Here is an 8,374-nt window from a genome sequence, read left to right as displayed (position 1 = left end):
AAATGTACTTGTACAACAAGTTTATTGAAAACCCTTAAATATTACAAGACAACTGCAATTTTTCTTTTTTTTTTTTTTAAGACAACTACAATTTTAAGGTCAGTTAAGTTTCAGTTTTAAAATGTTTACTGATGGGGCGCCTGGGTGGCTCAGTTGGTTAAGCCTCCGACTTCAGCTCAGGTCAGATCTCACGTTTGTGGGTTCAAGCCCTGCGTCAAGCCCTGCGTCAGGCTCTGTGCATTAGCTGTGCTGACAGCTCAGAGCCTGGAGCCTGCTTCCAGTTCTGTGTCTCCTTCTCTCTCTGTCCCTCCCCCTCTCATGCTCTGTCTCTCTCTGTATCAAAAAGAAATAAAACATTAAAAAAATTTTTAAAAATGTTTACTGATATTTTTGTTTTTAAAAAATCCTGAAAATACATTTTTGTTTATTTTAGAGTACCTGGTGGATTTTAACAATTCATTCTTTGAATGCTTTGGTTACTGTGCATTCTACTTTTACTAGAAAATAGGTTCTTCATATTTTGCTCGCTGAAGATTATGCAAGCATATGACCATGACTAAAATACCCATCTGCCCAATCTCCACTTGATTAGTAGGGATGTCAGGAGAATGTACCTGCTCTCAGAGATTTAAGTGAGGTCATACTAAGAAGTTAGAGGGGCCACACTAGCTCTGTTAGAGCTCTTTGTTGTCCTATTTAATTTTTTATCATAGATAAATTTAAAATGAGATCATTTAATATAAAATTTTATTTTCATATCTTAGGGACAATCTGAGTAAAACGTGCCTCTTTCTTGAATTCACATGAAATAAAAAGATGCTTTCTGTCTTCTTAAATGTGTGCAATTATGCCTGTGCCTACTTTCTAAAGGATATCAATGTTTTTAAGACTCATTCTCTTTCAGTTTGGTAGAGTCAAAATTCTTTAGGGATTCAAGAATTTCATATAGGGAAATTTTTAAAAAATATAACAACAAATGAAAAAAACTCATAAAAATAAAACAATAATTTCACATAGGTTGTTATTTTTATTATTTTTATTTTTTTATTTTTCACTGGAAACCACTCAGACGGAATCCCTTCCCTCTTCCTCCCCTAGAAAGAGGAGAAGAACGATCATCAATGATAAAGGGCAGCTGCAGATACAACACCCAAAGTCAGCTTCATGCTCCGGAAGGGACACTGCACCTCCTCCTCATGGTTTCGGGCACTCTACACACTCAGAGAAACTTCTCTAGTAACAAACTATAGAAATGATCCCTGAAAGTATAGTCTTAGGTTATGTTTTTTTAAACTAACTTTTACAGTCAGAATAATAGTTCCATGACTGTCAAAGATTCTTAATTTTTTTAATGTCTTTTTTTTTTTTTTGAGAAAGAGACAGACAGACAGACAGCGTGAGCAGGGGAGGGTCAGAGAGAGAGGGAGACACAGAATCTGAAGACCGGCTCCAGTCTCTGAGCTAGCTGTCAGCACAGAGCCAACGTGGGGCTCGAACCAACGAACCGTGAGATCATGACCTGAGCTGAAGTTGGACGCTTATCCGACTGAGCCACCCAGGTGCCCCAAAGATTCTTAATAGTTATGTGTTGAATGAATAAACAAAGCAACTAATCAGCAATGTGAAGAGGATGATGTGCTTCAGAATTTTCTGGGTAATCTTTTAAATATGTAATGGTGGATATCTATTGTTTTGTCTACCAAGTGATTGTTCTACTAGGATAGCCCCCCACCTTGATTCCTAACAGGGGTGCCAAGTTCCCGTGTGACATTGCTGGATATAGCGGTGGGCCCTTGAAACTAGCTAGGCCAATGAATCCCAAGCTTTTTGAACTTTTGATCTAGAAAATAAGATCAATTACTTTCTAATGGTTGAAATTACAAGACATAAAGTCTGGCTGGTGTTAGTGGTAGCTTAGCAGTCTAAAATGTGGGCTCTGAACTTAAAGAAATGTCCAATGGCCAAAGATGGGACAATATGAGCATCAATAAAAATAGTAAATGCAATGGATTGAAATAATCTGTACTCATAATGCTACCAAAAAATACTAATTGGTTATTTTTTGCTGTACTCATTATTTTGGATACTAGTTAATAAAGGAAAATACTTGAGGCTATATGTTAAGAGAGCTAAATAGTTAACGAAGAAAATTTTTCTCTGCAGGACTATTCCAGCTAATCAGCAGAGAAGGAATGATAGAATAGATTACACTCAACTGCATGCCCCATAATGGGCTATGTGATACAATATCTACCAGCCATACGTAGTCATTGACTACTTGAAATGGGGCTGGTCCAAAATGAGAAGTGTTATAACCAGTGCTATACTGATACATGTTTAATAACTGGCTCCCTGAGGTGGAAAAAACCCTGCGTTGTGAAGTTTGCTGTGGTGTAAATACTACCACCATAGCCAATTTTGAGCTACCAGGGGAATGTCCTGAATATAGAGTTGGGACGAGATGCTCACAGTCAGCTCTCATGGGCCAGGGCAAGCAGACTGTAACACCCACCAGCTATGAGTGGAAGAAATACACCAGACTTTGAAAAATTAGTATGAAAATAAGAATATAAAATATCTCATTACATTTTTAGTACATGTCAAAATGATAGTATTTTGGACATGTTGAGTTAAATAAAATATATTATTAAAATTGTTTTCACTTTTTTAAAAGTAGGTGAACTATAACATTAAAAATTACATTTGTGCTCATATTATGTTTATCTTGGGCAGTGCTGCTGTGGACAGTGATCGTAGCTGACTACCAACATATCAGCTTGCTTAAGATTCTCTCTCTCTTTCTCTCTGCCTCCTGCCCCTACTCATGTTCTCTCTCTCTCCCTCTCTGCCCGCCCGCCCCCACTTCTGTGCTTTTTTCTTTTGCAAGGGATGTTAAGACATATCAGGTTGTGTACTATTCAACTGTATTTTTTTTTTTAATGAGAGAGCATGAGCAGGGCGGGGAAGAGAGGCAGAGGAAGCGGGGAGGTGGATTTTAAGCAGACTCCACACTCAGTTTGGAGCCCAACACACACACACACACACACACACACACACACACACACACACATACATATTTTAGAATAAGAATATTATTCTAGTATTATTCTTAGTGACTGTCACTAAAAGTTATTTCCGAATTCTCATTTTATTTCAGTTCTTTATGTCTTATGCCATCTGTCAATTTCTACTTCAAATATAACTATTTAGGTCTTATCTTACCTAAAAAAGTGTAGGCCCTTTTAAAGAGAGAGAGAGACTTAAGAGATCTGAGGATCACATGTAATGTTTGGATACCATTTGGATCCCAATACAAATTAACCACCTGTAGAAAAAAAGTTAGAAACAACTAGAAATTTTAACATGGACTTGATATTTGATGATGTCAAGAAAGTGTTATTTGGTCTAATATTGATGTTGCCATTATGTTAAAATTCCTCCTTCAGAGATATGCACTGAAATAGTTATGGATGAAATGAAATTAAGGGATTTCCTTCAAAATAATCCAGTGCCAATGGGGAGTAATTGATAGGGGTATGTGCAACTGAAATGAGTGTAAGTTGATGATTGTTATAGCCGTGTGTGTGTGTGTATATCCTAGATTGTCATACCTAGATTGGTCCATGCATGGGATTAATTGTACTAGTTTTTCCACTTTTGTGTATGTTTAAAATATTCCATAATAAAAAGTTAATGGGCCTGGCAATAGATGGGTAGGGTTTGAATCCTGGCTGTGCCCTTAAGTTTATGACCCTAAACAACTTGCCCAAGGTCATCATCCTCATCCATAAAATGGAAGTGTTAGTTACATCTGCTTCATAGGTAATGAAAATTAAGCTAATTAATTTAAAAGGAAGGAAGTAGATGTGTAAAGGAACAGAGACTTGAGATTATAGGGACTGATGTGATTCACATTCCTGGTTCAATTCACCATATTACTCTCTTTAGGTCCCATAAAACACTCTAGAATTCTAATCAATTCTCCTTTTTTCCCCAACACGTTAAAATTTGTATCTCTGTCTCTTGCAGCTAAAATAGTACCAGCTAATAGATAAACATATCCTTTCACTTTAATAGTCTATGAATTTGAAATTTGTTGTGTGTCTGCTGGGAGCAGCCTGTCTTTGTTGATTACTTTTCTGGACTGCTACTTGGGTTCCAGGACAGTAGCCTCTCAGTTTGGGCAGGGTATTTGATGAGGGTTGTGGTTGTGGTTCTTGTTTGTTTGTTTCTCTGTTTATTTTATTTTTATTTTTTTAAATATTTTTTTAATGTTTGTTTATTTCTGAAAGAGAGACAGAGTGTGAGTGGGGGAGGATCAGAGAGAGACAGAGACACAGAATCCGAAGCAGGCTCCAGACTCTGAGCTGTCAGCACAGAGCCAGACATGGTGCTTGAACTCAGGAGACATGGGATCATGACTGGAGCCAAAGTCAGACCCCCAACCAACTGAGCCACCCATGTGCCCCTCTCTGTTTTAGAGAGAAAGAGTGAGCAGGGGAGAGGGCCAGAGGGAAAGAAAGAGAATCTTAAGCAGCTTCCACAACCAGCCAAGAGCCTGACCGGAGCTGAAATCAAGAGTCTGAGGCTCAACTGACTTGAGCGATCAAAATACCCCAGTACTTGGTAGGTCTTCCTTTTGTGGTTGTTAATCTTTTTTTTTAAGTTTATTTATTTATTTAGAGAGAGAGTATGTATGTGAGCAGAGGAGGGGCAGAGAGAGGAGGGAGGGAGAGAGACTCCCAAGCAGGCTCCACACTGTCAGCGCAAGAGCCCTAAGTGGGGCTTGAACTCACAAATGGTGAGATCATGACCTGAGCCAAAATCAGGAGTTGGACACTTAATTGACTGGGCCAGCCAGGCACCCTTATAATTTTATTTAAATTAAAAGATTTAGAGTGGCTTTGGTTCTTCCAGGAGTTGTATGTCTGAAGACTGAAATAATACCTTGTTTTTCAAAATACACTAGAGCAGGTTAACTTGCACAGTATCATGATTTATCGGGGTACATGAAGAAATTGATACATTTTTATTTCTACTTGTTTTATCTATACAGTAAATCAATGTAGAGATTACCAATATTTGATGATTTATAAATATAATTTACAGGACTACTTACTAAAAATTTATTTTACTTATAGGCATGAAAAATCAAAAAATGTTTAGACCAGGGACAATCTGGCCCCTACCCCACTCTGCCCGGGAGGGCAGGGTCCCATAGCAACAGGGTCCCCTCTCTGAAAAGGAAATTAGAGATTACTGTTCTCAGCCAATGAGTTTCAAACCTTCCTTTATCAAAAAGGGCGTATACAGCCCATTCCAAACCTCATTCTTCAGTGGCTTACTTCTTTAGGGTATTTACTCCCCACACTCTTCTCCTTCCCTCTGGGGTCCCAGGGCCACTAATTAGCACCACCTTCTTACTTTGAAAATATGGCCAATCATTCCAGAAGCCTTCCTATTTCTCATATGCTAATACAATCTGTCACTAAGTCCTATCTATTCTATCTCCTAAATACTTCTTGAATCCATCCCAGTTCTCCCCACCCAATGAGATATATCACCAAGTCTCACCTGTGCTATTGTAATGGCACCGCACCCTCCCACCCCTCCCCTAGTAGTCTTCCTGCATTCAAATTCATTTCCCTCCTTATTCCTTCCACCAAGCAGACATAGTGCTCTCTTTAAAATACAAATCTGGTGTTTCCTTCTCTGGTTTAAAACCTTTAAGGTCAGGGTGCCTGGGTGGCTCAGTCAGTTGAGCATCCAGCTTTGGCTCAGATCATGATCTCGTAGTTCGTGGGTTTGAGCCCTGTGTCAGGCTCTGTGCTGACAGCTACCTCAGAGCCTGGAGCCTGTCTTCGGATTCTGTGTCTCCCTCTCTCTCTGACTCTCCCCTGCTCATGCTGTCTCTCTCTCTCAAAAATAAATAAAAACATTAAAAAAACAAAAATAAATAAAACCCTTTAATGTCTACTCGTTTCTCTTAGGATAAAGCTCTCCCATACTCTACCTCCCCAGTCTCTTTTCCATGTTCCAATCAAAGTGATTCCCTTTCAGTTTTCAAATACTATGCTGCTTTCTCCCTTAAGATGTAACGGTGTAATGTTGAATGTAATGTTCACTCTGTCTTCAATGCTCAATACCTACTTGCCTGACAGACTCCTATTTACTTTTCAGATTCCAACCTAAGTGTCTATTGCTAAGGACCCTCTAGAATATTTCAGGTCCCCAACTCTCAATGTAGCCTGTGCTTTTCTTTCTAAGCACATATATAATAATATTTACTTCTCCACTGGCTCATAAGATTCGAGAAAATAGGAACAATGTCCATAGTGCTGAACACAGCATCAGACTCTTTGTTGCATTAATGACTAGGTAAGTATCTTTAATGGCTAATTCCATACCCTGCCCATTTCCCTAAATGACTACTTTGGGTATAAATTTTTCTGCCTATTCTCCTCAGTTTATTCATTCTATAAATAATTATTCCAGGACCACTCTCTTTCAGCTAATTTGTAGTTCTTGCTTTTGTTTCTCAGGATATCATTTATAACCAAACAATTTGTAACGTTAAGGTTTCTATCCAAACTTGAGTGCTAGTCACTGTACTATCTACCACTTAATAATTGTGGAGACTTGGAGCAAGTTAACTAGTTCTATCTATTTTAGAGGGATATCTTGAAATTTAAGTAACAGTACAGTTCATAGCACCTAGTTGGAGCTCCTGAATGTTCTTTTCTGCCTGGCCTTAGTAGTTAAAGAAAAAGGACTTAATCCTTGCTCCCTCCAGGGTATAATTCTGAATCCCTTCTCCCTAAATACTAATCAGATAGGTATCTGAGCTGAAATTCAAAGAGATCTCTCCAATTTTAATCCCTTATTAACTTAATGAGTAATTAAGTTTTTTGTTTGGTGAGTAAAAATTGGATCTGAGTTCTGTAATTTAGGCTGTTATCTGTGTGCTTAACAAAGGAGAAAATTACAATTTTCCATGGATCTTATCCTGTCTTTCCCACAACAATCAAATAGAAGATCAATTTAGTGGTAAGATATAGAGTTAATTCTGGAGCCAGGAAGCCTATCCATTAAGCTATTATGCTGATGCAGGCATGAAGTGAGGAGGGCCTGTTGGCAGGACTAGAAAGAAAGGGGAGAGACAGGAGAAATATGCTATAGGGAGGCCTTTCCTGATGATCAACCTAAAGTAGTTACTCTCTACTTATGATTTTGTTCTAATTTTCCTTGAGGCACTTAACATTATCTGATATTTATCTCCTTGACTTCTTTATTGCCTCCTTCTATTAGAATGTAAGCTCCAAAAAATTAGATGTGTGTCCTATTTGCTATTATAGACCCAGCACCCAGAACAAGGCATGGCAGAAAGCAGCACTCCGCATGTATTTGTGGAAAGAATAAATTGTTACCGGAAACATGAAGTAACCAAATCAAAATAATTTCAAGGTTTAAAGCTTGATCAAGATAATAAGGTACCAATAACAAGGAGAAATATTCTTACAGGAGTAGGGATATTTTTGTTTTATTTTGTTTTCTTATAGGAGGAGATACGAGTTTTAATAGTTTTAGGTATGTTTAGATAGGTGAAATTTTCTGACAGATAGCTATTTATACTACAGGATTCATTGAAGTTGAGATGTAAAACAAACCAACCCCACTTTAGTTGCAGGTCCTGTCCTTGGCCCTAAGGACACAAGGATGAACAATAGTCTCTGGCCTCTGAGAGCCCATAATTAATAGAAGGAAATAGAGAATTAATTCTGATATACAGTAATAGAATGATAAACACAGTGAAATGGGAATATAAAGGAGGGAATACATAATTCTGCTAACCTTGTAAAAGTCCAGGATGTCTTCCCAGGGTGAAAAGGTGAGTACTAAATTCTAGGAAAATAAAATTGGGGGCATAGTAGTATTCATGTACAACACACAGTGTATGCTCAGCAGGTCACAGCCAGTGACTGATGGGCTGATGGGCATGAAGCCAGGTAGTGGTTCTTCTTTTATTTATTTATTTATTTTTTATTTACTTTGAGAGAGAGAGAGAGAGAGAGAGACAACCAGCTAAGAGGGGCAGAGAGAGAGAGAGAGGGGGAGACATAGATTCCCAAGCAGGTTCCACGCTGTTAGCACAGAAGTGGATATGAGTCTTGATCCCACCAACATTGAGATCATGACCTCAGCCAAAACCAAGAGTCGGGTACTGAACCAGCTGAGCCACCCAAGTGCTCCAGGTACTGGTTCATTTAAAAAGAGAGTATCCAGGGGCACCTGGGTGGCTCAGTCAGTTAAGCTTCTGACGGGCTCAGGTCATGATCTCGCAATTTGGTGTTGGGCTGTGTGCTGACAGCTCAGA

At 38.6% G+C, this 8,374-nt stretch overlaps 1 non-coding gene across 1 annotated transcript; it reads right to left on the bottom strand.

Moving 5' to 3' along the window:
* Positions 1-1,060: 1,060 nt before the first annotated feature.
* Positions 1,061-1,275, bottom strand: LOC115279586. Its single transcript, XR_003903524.1, has one exon. It is a non-coding gene; the product is annotated as a small nucleolar RNA U3 (small nucleolar RNA).
* Between the last annotated feature and the right edge of the window lie 7,099 nt (positions 1,276-8,374).

Source organism: Suricata suricatta, chromosome 15 (assembly GCF_006229205.1).
Source record: "Suricata suricatta isolate VVHF042 chromosome 15, meerkat_22Aug2017_6uvM2_HiC, whole genome shotgun sequence".
Taxonomy (NCBI): domain Eukaryota; kingdom Metazoa; phylum Chordata; class Mammalia; order Carnivora; family Herpestidae; genus Suricata; species Suricata suricatta.
This window is presented reverse-complemented; position numbering and strand designations above follow the sequence as displayed.